General features: G+C 32.1%; 1 long non-coding RNA gene across 2 annotated transcripts in view; it reads right to left on the bottom strand.

The window, feature by feature from the left end:
• LOC100609100 (uncharacterized) overlaps positions 1 to 12,447 on the bottom strand; it is a 325,990-nt gene that overhangs the window by 83,959 nt on the left and 229,584 nt on the right. For both annotated transcript variants that reach the window (XR_010158113.1, XR_010158114.1), the window contains one exon: positions 7,574 to 7,634. This is a non-coding gene — a long non-coding RNA (uncharacterized LOC100609100). The remainder of the gene's footprint in view (positions 1 to 7,573; positions 7,635 to 12,447) is intronic.

Raw genomic sequence — 12,447 nt, 5'->3', positions numbered from 1 at the left:
GAAAATGTGTGACATTTATCAATTAAGTTTGCCATCTTCTATAGGCATGGTTCGTGGTACGCCAAGACAATTACAGTACGATAGTATTTGAAAGATCACTGAACAGATATAATAATGATAATAATAATAATAAACTTAAAATATTTTGAGAATTACCAAAATGTGACACAGATAGGAAATGGGCACACGTTGAAATATGATACCAATAGACATGTTCAGTGCAGGGTTGTCACAAATCATCAATTTGTAAAACATGTAATATCTGTGAAGCATAATAAAGCAGGGCAAAATAAAATGAAGTATTCCTGTATAATAAACTATTACAAAAATCTTAATAATTTCCACGAGAGGAAAAATACAAACATGGCCACAACATCATGACATTTTACAGTTATAACAATATTTTAAGGTTATTGCAAGTTGAATTTTAAAACTCTCTAATAAGTAATTATTGAGCAAAAGGAAAAAGACCAAAATGGAATTACAGATTCTACATATCAGGATTTATGTCATTACATTAAATCACTAATAAGCAGAAAATATACGAGTTAAATTCCCAATTGAAACAGCTAGAAAAGGACAAAATGTAAACCTAAGCAAAAGGGAACAAAATAAAATAAAAGCAGATATTAATAAAGTTAGAAAACACAAAATAGTAGAAATTTAGTATTTTAATTAAAAAACAAAACAAATCATTGACTAATCATTAAAAGAAAGCAAAACTACATGAAATAATAAACTACAGGGGACAAAATAAACATTAAAATAAGAGCAAATTTCAAAATCATGTGACTTTTACCTTTTACTTTGCACAACAAATAAACTTGAAAATCTAGATGAAATGACTAATTCTAAAGAAAAATATTTTTACCAAATTGATCTCAGTAGGAACTGAAAGTGTAAACAAATCAATTTCCACAGCAGAAATAGAGAAAATTAGTAAAGTATTACCCCACATACAGATCACCAAGTCCAGATGTTTTCAAAGGGCAATTTCTGGAAATCTCCAAGGATGAAAATAGAAGTCCAATGATATTAAATAATTCCAGAGCATAAGGGGAAAAATAAAAACTTCCAAATTCTGTTGTGTTTCTTGGGAGAGTACATAAAACCTTGATACCTAAACCTAGTAATTATAGCTTTAAGAAATTAAAATAACATTTATTAATATTTCTTCAAAATTGTAATTAAAATATTAGCAAACAGAGTCCAATAGTATACACAAAAAAAATACATCATGGCCAAATGGTATTTATTCCAGGAATGCAAGGGCAACTTAATATTTGGAAATCCATCAGTGCATCAGTGTACTTCACCATATTAGTAAATATAAGAAAAAAACCACATGATTGATTCCATAAACGTTGAAAACTTAAAAGAAGATTCAACACATTTCAGCACCCATTTTAAATAAAATAGATGTGTGTATGTGTGTGTTGTGTGTATCCTAAAGCCAGTATCTGACCTATTTGACTTAATAGGAAACACTAAAGACACTCCCTTTATGGGCAGGAAAAAGGCAAAATGTTCACTGTCTCCAATTATAATCCTGCATTTGAGATATTAATCAATGAAATTAGATATGAGGAAATAGAGACATAAGAACATAAAAGAAGTATAAAGCATCCTATTTGAAGATGACAAGATAGTATACATAAAAAACTCGATGATTTAATGACTAAACTGAAACCAAAAATAAAATTTAAAACAGTAGAAAGAGAAATACTATACACAAATTAATGTACTCCATATATACAAATTATTAATTAGAAGATACAATGTAAGAGAAATGCTATTTTTCATGGCCACCAAAAAAAAATGAAGTACTTAGAAGTAAACCTAACAAGTGATGTTAAAAAGGTTTTTAAAGAAAACTTTAAAATACTCCGAATGAAAAGTGAACTTAAAGGGAAAACTATCTGTTCTTAGATGGTCTGAGTCAACACCACGAAGATGGCAATTCTCACCATGTTAATCTAGAAACAACGTGACTCCATAAAAATACAAAGAACAATATGTTTGAAGCCAGATAAGTTGATTTTAAAATTTTAAGGAAAATAATTACGGTAGAAAAACTAGAATAATCCTCAAAAGCAGCAATAGAGTGCCTAGCCAAACAGATACTAAGATACAATCAAGGCGCGGTGTTATGGGAATATAAACAGAATCAATGAGAAAGCCCAGTACGTATGTAAATTTTATATATATATATATATGTGTGTGTGTGTGTGTGTGTATGTATATATATGTGTATATATGTATATATGTGTATATATGTGTATATGTGTGTGTATATGTGTGTGTATATATATACACACATGTGTGTATATATATACACACATGTGTGTATATATACACACATGTGTGTACATATGTGTGTACATATGTGTATATATACACACACATGTGTACATATGTGTGTGTATATATATATATACACATACACATATATATACACCATTTCCAATCACTCCTTTTGGGGAAATGTGATATCAGATCTGTACCTCAAATATACAAAAATAAACTAAAAATAGATCGGATATCTAAATACAAAAAATGAAATCATATATATACTAGAACAGGACATAGATTAATTCCTTTTTAACCTTGATATGGGGAAAGCCTTTCTACCGCAAAATCCAGATACAATAAAAGATAAATTAAACTACATAAAATATTTTAAAATAACCTTTTGCAGGAAAAAAACACTATGAGCAAAATCAAAACAAAAATGACAAAATGTGAGAAAATATTTGCAACATATATTGCAGATAAAAGGTTAATATTCCAAAAATATAAAGAAATCTGAAAAATGAGAGAGACATGAACATATGTTCCACAGAAAAAAAAACATATACAAACAGTCTTAAAATACATGTAAGATGCTTCCAGTCACTTAATTTATAAAAACGTAAATTAAAACTCCACTGACTGACCATTTCTCCCTTATCAGGTTGACAGAAATCCAAAGCTTCACCATACACCCTGCTAGTGAGGTTGTGAAGAAACACATCCTCATACGTTGTTGGTCAGAACATTACATTATACCATCCTGTGGAGGGGAATTTAGCAAAAGTTAGCAAAACAAAACCTATCCTTTGATCCAGCAGTTCCACTTCTAAAAATTTAATCTGAGGATATATCTCTACAACTACAAAACGTATGTATAAGTGTTTAAGTGTATTCATTGAAACATTAATTATAATAGCAAAATATTGAAAACAACTTAAATTCCCTGCAGTAGCAAGCAATAGATTTTTATACATTACCGAACATCCAAAAATGGGTACTTTGTAGCTATACAAAACACTAAAGAAGTTGCCAGTAAACTGCTAAGGAGTGATTCCTAGGATATATTGTTAAATGTAAAAATATATATTATAACCTACTGTGTAAGAATGAAGAGAATGAAGACACACATTAAGCATGTTTGTTTGTGTATGTATTGCTTAATACATTTGTGTATGTATTTGCGAAAATAGACACACTCAGAAAAAAACCAGAAACTAATGAAAATTGTTACCTAAAGATGAAAAGTGGGAAAAAAGTATAAGAGAAAGGAAAAAGAATCAAACTTTTCTGATTCATCCATATATTATATATATATATATAGCATTTGATATGTAAGCATATCACTTCTTTATATAAATTTAGAAATTAAATCAAGAATCCAAAAAAATCACTAAAATTGAACAGAAACAGAAACAAATTTAGCTATAGCAAATTTATAACATACGTGTCCGTACACACACACACACACACACACACAATTTCAGAAATTTTTGAACACAGTACTGTGATTATTAACCCCTAGTAGAATACATTTTAAAGACAAAAAGAACTTTAAAAAACTTTAAGTTTACTTAGCAAGTTTGCTGTTGGTAGTGGTATCGGTGTAGTAATTCTGAAAATATTTTGTGGGTGCTGTAAAATACACTAAATGAATAAATATATTGGTGTTTACAGTCAGGATCTTCACTGTGGAAAAAGTAAGATTCCAACATAGGAAGTGTGGAAGAACTCTGCAATGCAGCTTTCAGTATAAGAGATAGTGTGAAAGAACTCTGCAATGCAGCTTTCAGTATAAGAGATACATATACTGCATTGACTGACTGAATAAGCATATGATGAACCTGAATCTTGGTTTCTAAATACAATTCCCCACTATAAGGAACCAGAGCTCTTTGGAGAAATGGTTGATTCCAGCTCTTAGGCATGGAAAGTGCAAGGTAGGTTTGTAACATATTGCTGAGACAGAAAGCAAAGAAAATGCTCAAAGATTGATAAGGCTATATCAAACGACACAGAGGTCAACTTGAAGGGGCTTCTACTTCACATATTTGGGATAATTTGAGCAATCAAAAAAATAATGATGGCAATGGATGATAACACATCAAATATTTTAAAAATTCCTAAATCCATAATGATATTTTAAAAAATAAAAGAGATGGGGAAGAGAAAGTTCTTCCTTGAAGAAAGTCTATTAGTAAATATAAAACAAAAGATATAAATTAAAAAATTTGTATTTTGCAAGCACTAATGCTAAGATTATCATGAATATTAAAAAATATTAAATCAATTTTTTGAGAGCAAGATTTGTATACAGTCTTAAAGCGTTAACCACAGTTATCTATCAACTGAGAAAAAAGTTTACCTTTTACAATGAAAGAATCTCAGAGATATCAGTTTAATCAAATAAACAATAAAGCATGACCAATAATGGTATAAGTCAATATTATTAATGTGATACACTGAGAAGGACACAAGATCATCTGTTTATTATTCTTGACAAAAAGTATTTCAATTGATTCTAAAAATCCAGAAATAATCAGTGTGACATTGTGAAAAAAATAAAAAAAACACTGGCCTAGACTTTTCAAAATTTCAAATTCATGAGACAAGAGAGGGACTATTCTATATTAAAGACAAGACAACCAAGGGTATTGAATAATCCTTGATTGAATCATCAGTTGAAAAGTGAAACAACTATAAGAAATGTGAATTTCATAATGGAAAAATTTTAATATGGGCTGATATCAGGTATTTTTCTTACATCAATAGTTTATATTTTGGGTGTAACAACACCATTAAGGTTATGAAGAAGAATGTCCTCATCTTGAAGAAATAGATGTTGAAGTATTTGGGGTGAATTATCATGATGTCTGCAACTGATTTCTAAATTGTTCAGTAAATATATTTCTGTATGTGAGAAGGACACAGAGAGAGAGCGAGATTGCCAATGTAGGAAATTGGTAACCTCTGGTGTACTTAGATGAGACATATGAGTGTTCATTATATATGTTTTTAGTTTATTCATAGGCTTGAAATCTTTCAAATAAAAACTTAGGAAATGAAAAAAATCATTTAGCATTAATGAACAAAATGTATTTATTTTTAAGAGTTTCAAAGTTATTATTTTAAGCAGCACAAAGCTAAGGCTATCTAAAACATAATAATAAAATTATAGTCGGGTTATTTAATTGCCTTTTATCGCCTAAAAATAATAATTAAAAAGGAAGCATATGCTGTTTATTTACTTAAAGGAATATTCCTATCAGAAAGAAGAATGTAATTTTCTCATATTTTGCCCTCATCCACCAAATATGTGTAATAATTCACAAGAATGTTGACTCTTTTAATAGTTCCAGAAAACTTTTGCAGATTTTGAGGTAGATGAGTTAAACTGAGGTCATAAATTCAATAATAGCAAAATCACTTCTTAACTTCCACATTAGCTTCAGGAACTCTGGCTACAAATTCCACCTCTGTTACTCACTAGACATGGAGTCACCATCTAACTTGTTCAGATTTCACATTTCTCATCTGTAAAATGTGAATATGAATACCTATGTCATTCCTCCCTTTGAAGAATCATAAGTTACGTAAGCAATATCATTTAATAGCATAATGTCTAGCTAGACTAGGGGCTCCATAAATGTTAGGTGAACTTGGTATTGTCTAATAACATCAATGGTTTAACTTGTTTTTGACACTTGAACTTGGTTCTTTCTAAATTAATATAGTCATCGGTGCTGTCTGCAAGAGAGAATATATTGAATTTCATGAGTTATGAAGAAGCAGAGATATATCTTCAATTAAAATTTGTACAAAATCACAGTCCTCAAAAAGGCACAAGGCCATATAAAAACTAATAAGAAATTCTCATCCATAATTGATCCACAGTTTTTAATTAATGCATTTCTCTAATAGCTATTCAGCTGTTACACTGGTGCTACTGAAATTAAAACACTATAAAACAGTGTTATCATTCCAAAAATATACACCTAAAAATGATTTTACCTCTTATTTTCAAAGCAATATATTTAATCCCATTACATTTGAATTGGTAATTATTAGATAACTTCCAAGCAAGTCTAAACAGGTAGTTTCCCTTTTTATAGAACTATGCCAAAGTTACCAGAACAGAGTCATCTTATAGATGAATAAGGCAGGTAGTAATCTACTTATTTGGCACACTTTGAGAAATATCATGGCAGAAAGATTCTCAGTCTTCTTCCTCTTTATAAATAACAAAAAGGTGCTAACAGTCAATAAGCCTACAAAAAGGGCCAGGAGTTGAAAAACCCCTCCTATCCTCAAACATATTTTAAGCATTTGCATCTCTTTTAAATATGCTCCAGTGGGAAAAGGTGTATTAAGGGAAGGGAACAGTGGGAGTGAGATGAAGGAAAACCCCCTAAATTGCTACTTTTCCAGAGGCTTAACTGTAAATAGCAGATTACAGAACCAGAATCAAACACAGCATTTGGGTGGGTGGCTGAGCTGTAGAGAAGACCCCTTCTTCCACTCATTGATATTAAATACACACCAGCCCCATTGATTTGTGTGAACTGTTGTTTTATAATTAAGCAAGAAAAGTTTAGTTGCGACCAGAAGCCATCAAATTAGGGGAGACAAGAATAATGAAGGTGATGGCATCATTCCCTGCCTGATGCATTCAAGGTTCCAGAGGTAAAGGTGAAAAAGTAACAGGACAGTCTTATGAGAGATTTCCTGTGATTCTTAGAAAGCCTGAGATATTGAAATATTTTCATGAGAGTCTTTGGGTAACTCTTGGCACAAGTGCGATTCTGAGTTGGGGAAAGCCTTTCTCCCTGCTGTTTCCTCACACCCTGCACTCTTGTGACACTCAGGGCTGGCAGCTTTACGGACACTGCCACCCACACCCAGGAAAGAGAGGAAGGCCCCTGTCAGCATAGGCAGGAGGTGAAACTCTGTGAAGCAGTTTTATGGATGGAGACTCCATCCATGGAGAAAAACAAAGGAGAACATGAATATTTAGTCATGTGGGGGGAAAAATGAGACTATGAACAAATGTTAGGCCCCCATCCCTTTAATTTATATCACGTCCTGCCACTGGGTCAGTCTCCCTAAAAGAGCATTTTATCCTGTTTGTAAATTTTTCATCAAAAATCATTAGATATAGGATAAACAAAACATTCTGATCACAACCTTCTAAAATGTGGCCTCAATGAATTCCCTTTCATTCTCTATAAGAATCTCATATAACCTAAACATATTTGCCACTTCCTCTCTTCTCCCAGTTTCTTACCTTGATTAAAGCATATCGTTTCTTGAACTTTGTACAGTCTCCTGCATCCTCTCCTGCCCGTCTAAATACAAAGCAAGTAAAGTACCATCAGTTCCATAAACACTTTCCAGCCTTCAACAAACTACTTTGATCTACTGCTCTTCCCAAAAATATGACACAAATTGTCCATATTCAGATATTAGCATTGCAAACTTAAAAAAATATATGGTTTGATACTTCATCAGTTATATATTGTTTGGGAACATCTTTTTTTCTGTTGTCTAATTTTGTACTTGGCCTTTGTATTATATTTTGTCTGGCCTTCCCATTTATAAAGTAAGTTTCTTGATGACAAGTTCTATGTTATTCTCATCTTTGCATTTTCTACAGTGCTTAACATGGAGAAGTCCTCTATAAATATTTTTGATGGATAAATTGACTCATTTATGTAGCATGGTATCAAGAAAAATGAGAAGGAATATTTGGAGTAACATCTCATCACATTTTGAAATGTTACTCTTTTTTCTCTATCCAGAAAAGTCTCTTTTCAGTTCTAATCCGAACTTCCTAGTAACTGAGATAAAGTCAAATAATCAATCCACAGTCTGCTACCACATATTAGCAAAAATTTCGCCAACCCACAATGATAATCATCAAAGAGATAAAATGTTCATAGTCAACTCTTCTTTTAGGTTTACAAACAGTGAATGTATAACCAACCAGACTGAAAGTGAGATCTACCACAACAAGGCACCATGATCCTTTTATTTTCCATTATGCATTATTTTAAAGAAATTTAATAACAAAACAAAAGTGCCAGGAAACTTGAGATCTAAGTCCTTTATATTAATCTTTAAGACATACTTTTATGTACTAAAATAAAGTATCTGTCTCCAAGTTCTTTGTTGATTAGTCAACCACACTGGAAGAAAGACTAAATTTTTTTTTCTAGTCTTTTGCCTCCTTATTCACTAAGGATCAAAAAAAATTATCACATTGAAACCATCGGCTGCTCAAAATTCATATTTCTCCAGCACAGTCAAAGATTATTAATAATTATTACATATAAACTATAAGATGTTCTATTTTAATAGTTTCTTATATGCCTCAAAAGCATTTCTTTCCCTTCTTACATGAAGTCTTGCCTCCCTTTTATTCCTTTACTCATACATTAACATTTATAATTCCTTACGTCACAAAAATATACAATAAGAAGAAATCTCTTCATTTATTATTAGTATGAGAAATCAGAACTACGTTAGATTCAACACATTGGAAAACAAAATGAAACCACCGATCCCCAACCTCTAGTGTAAGAGAAATTAAGCAGAAAGAGTTGCCTCTGTTGGGTTTTAAAAACAATATATAAAACTAAATGGATAGAGAAGGAAAGCAAACAGTTGATTCACATGACCAAGGTGAAAGGAAAAACAAACATTATAGTTGCAAAAACATATATTCCATAACAAGTTCTTAAGACTCCCAGGTGCAACATCAGCAGCGCTCGAGTCTCGATTTTTATTGTAATCTTGTGGCTTTTTATTTGTAACTTATATGAAAAGAATCATATTGATTGGGGCAGATTTAACTCAGTAAAACCTATTCTACCGAGATTGTCTGTGCTAGGTGATTTTATCAAGTTCTCTTTTGGTTTCATTTTCTTCCTCATCCCTATTCCCAGGGGAGGCTGCAGCCCAGCTTGCAGAGCAAATTGCCCTAAATTGAGTTCTTTCTCTGGCATAGACAGGGCTGCCTTTGGCTCCTCGGCTTGGAAACTTTATGCATTCTTTTTTCCTTCGTCCTTAACAATCCCCTTCCCTTTTTCCAATTAAAATGGAGAAGTTTGCACCGGTACCTGCTCCCAATTAAATGAATACTGCATTACCAGCCGCACTCCCGGATCTTCTTTACCCTCCCTTCATTAGCCTTATTCCTCTGAGGCTGCCTGGCTGTCTGCCAGGGACTTATGGCAAGAATTCAAAATCTTGCACACTTTATCCCCTCCAAATCATTCTTGAATATAAGCAGTCTGCTCCTTAGGCCTAGCATGAGAAATCCAAGAACGTGTTCAAAATGGATAGGGGGTTGGGAGGGAGAGAAGAGAAAAAAATGATTTATTTAAAAGGCTAAAAGCCTACGCAAAGAAAGACAAGCTAAGAGAGGTTAAGCTTCCCAGTTAATTGACCTTAGTTTCTTTTTTAAAAGCCTGAGTAGGAAGAACAACAAATGACAGTTCAATGGCCTTGCTTTATTTCTGAGTGCCTTCATGTCTACAGGAAGTACATCATCATCTTTGCACCTCAGGCATACTGACTCCCAACACTCAAAATAATGTACCATGACCGAAGAGGCCAATATTGGAAGCTTAAGCAACTACTGTTATATATATATGTGTGTGTGTATATATATATGTGTGTGTATATATATATGTGTGTGTGCATATATATGTGTATATATGTATATGTGTATATATGTATATATTATATATACATATATATGCATAGATATACATATATACATATATACACACATATATACATATATGTGTATACATATATACGTATATATGTACATATGTGTATATACATATATATGTGTGTATATACATATATATGTATATATATAAAGAGCAACATGGAATTTTCCAACAAATGTGAGTGCTATGGGGCCGTTGCATCAGCCATTCTCAACTGACACTTGGAATCAGTGAATGTGCATCAAGCTGTCATGAATGATGACCTAGGTGTCAGGCCAAAAAACAAATGGGCATTCTGTTTGCCTCCACTACTCTCTGAAACTTTGCAAATTTCATTTACAGAACTACTGAGCATACTTGAGCAGAATATGTGATCAAATTCCAGTTCTAGTACATACTGTGTGTGTGACCTTGAGCAAGTTATTTAACTTCTCCAAGGCTCATGGTCATCATTTGTAAAGTGGGACTAATAACTATATCCAGAATGATATGCTTTTTGTGGATTTAGTAGTTCATGTAAAGCACTGAGCACAATTCCTGGCACATGGTACATAGTTACCTACTGTATATTCCCATTATTATTGTTACTATTATTAATACTAGGCAAAAATTATACCATATGATCTGATAGAAATTTGGAGCCTTTCCCAGAATATGGCAAGGGCTAAAGACAATTTGCAGATGATTTTTAATTTTATAAAGTTAAAAATGTGCAATTGGATTCTCAGAAGTTGACCCATGTTTGGCACAGAACCCAACACAGCTATGACATCCGCCAAGGTCAATATTGGAAAACCTGTCCTTTAGTGGTAATTATACGTCATCAAATTCTTCAAGCACCTTAGAGAATATATCACCATTGCTGACTTTTTAGTAGAACAATATGTAATTGCACACTTCAAAACAGTCGTCACCAATTTGTTTCAGTTCTGAGAATTAACATAGTATTTGTTTTATCTCCTAGTGATAAACTTCCCAAGCACGCTATAATGCCACAGTTCACCACTTGAAGAAAAAAAAGCAAAGCAATGCAAAAAGCCATAATTGCTAAATCTTTTTCAGTGGTTAGATTGATGAAAAGACAAAAAAATCGTAAATATGAATTGGGATAAATACAATAAACAAATTTGTGCTGACTGTTTTTATCTCCTACAACAGACACCACTGATGTCTGTACATGAGCTGCACAATTATTGACTGATTTATAAGAAATATGCTGTGTATTGTCTAAGAAACCCAAGGCAGTAGACATAATCTCTAAATAGGAAGTTACTTTATAAATAGCTACTTTTAATGTGTAAATTTTTAAACTAATATCTAACAATTGTACATATTTGGGGGGTGCCTGTAATATTTTGATATCTGTATACAATGTGTAGTAATAATCAAATCAGGTAATTGTTACATCCATCGTCTCAAACATTTATCTTTGTGTTGAGAACATTACAGTTCTTCTCTTCTAGAAAATAACTATTTTTGATTGATCAAATCCAGGTCAAATTTCCTATAGCATTTTACAATAATTATTAGGAATGCAAACACTGGAATCAGAGATCTGGAATTACATTACAGCCTCAACTTTTGCTTGCTATGTAACCTCGAAAATGTCATTTAACTTATCAGACCCTCCATTTCCTCAAATAGGGCTTATAACATGTGCAAGGTGATGTTTTTAAGGATTACATTTAAAATGCTTAACTTGAGCCATAAGAAGCTCTCTACTTTACCATGATCATGATCATCATCACTATTATTACTGTCAAGTTTTTTTACTTTCAAAAATTAGTTCTTAAAATAGGAAAAGAATGTGAAATATGAAGCAAGAGATTTTGATGTATATCAAATATTAGTGAGACTGCACTGATCCCACTAGAGGTAACACACACTCACTGATTCAGATCATGCATATTTGAGGACAGCTAAATTGGGATCGTTCTCAGAAATTATACCTTAAGGAATGGATTGAAAAATCTACTACATCCAGGAAGTTTTACATATATATATGTAAAACTATATATATATATATATATATATATATATATATAGTTATTTAACAAAAAGACATATTACATGCACTAGCACAGAAGATACAAATCAAGTCACATAGCAATGAGGGAAGGTCTGCCAATTCCAGGTAAAGGTCTTTCACGTGATATTTATACTCACTAAGTCAGAGATGCCATGTTACCTGGTTATGTGAGAAAAAAAAAAAAAAGATTCAACAGGAAGGTAAAATATTTTCCATTGTTGCACTATCACAAGCATTTTAAAATTACAAAATTAATTTTAAATTAAAATGTGTTCTTAAACCTCAAGTGTCACATGTATCCCCTTGAACCTGCCCTTTGGCTAAAGATCCTATCTTGGTTAATGGCACTATCATTCATCTATCCCGGAAAACTGGGAGCCATCCTGCTAT

Source organism: Pan troglodytes, chromosome 5 (genome assembly GCF_028858775.2).
Source record: "Pan troglodytes isolate AG18354 chromosome 5, NHGRI_mPanTro3-v2.0_pri, whole genome shotgun sequence".
Classification (NCBI taxonomy): Eukaryota; Metazoa; Chordata; class Mammalia; order Primates; family Hominidae; genus Pan; species Pan troglodytes.
Note: the sequence above shows the minus strand (reverse complement) of the source record. Positions and strands in the feature narration are given on the sequence as shown.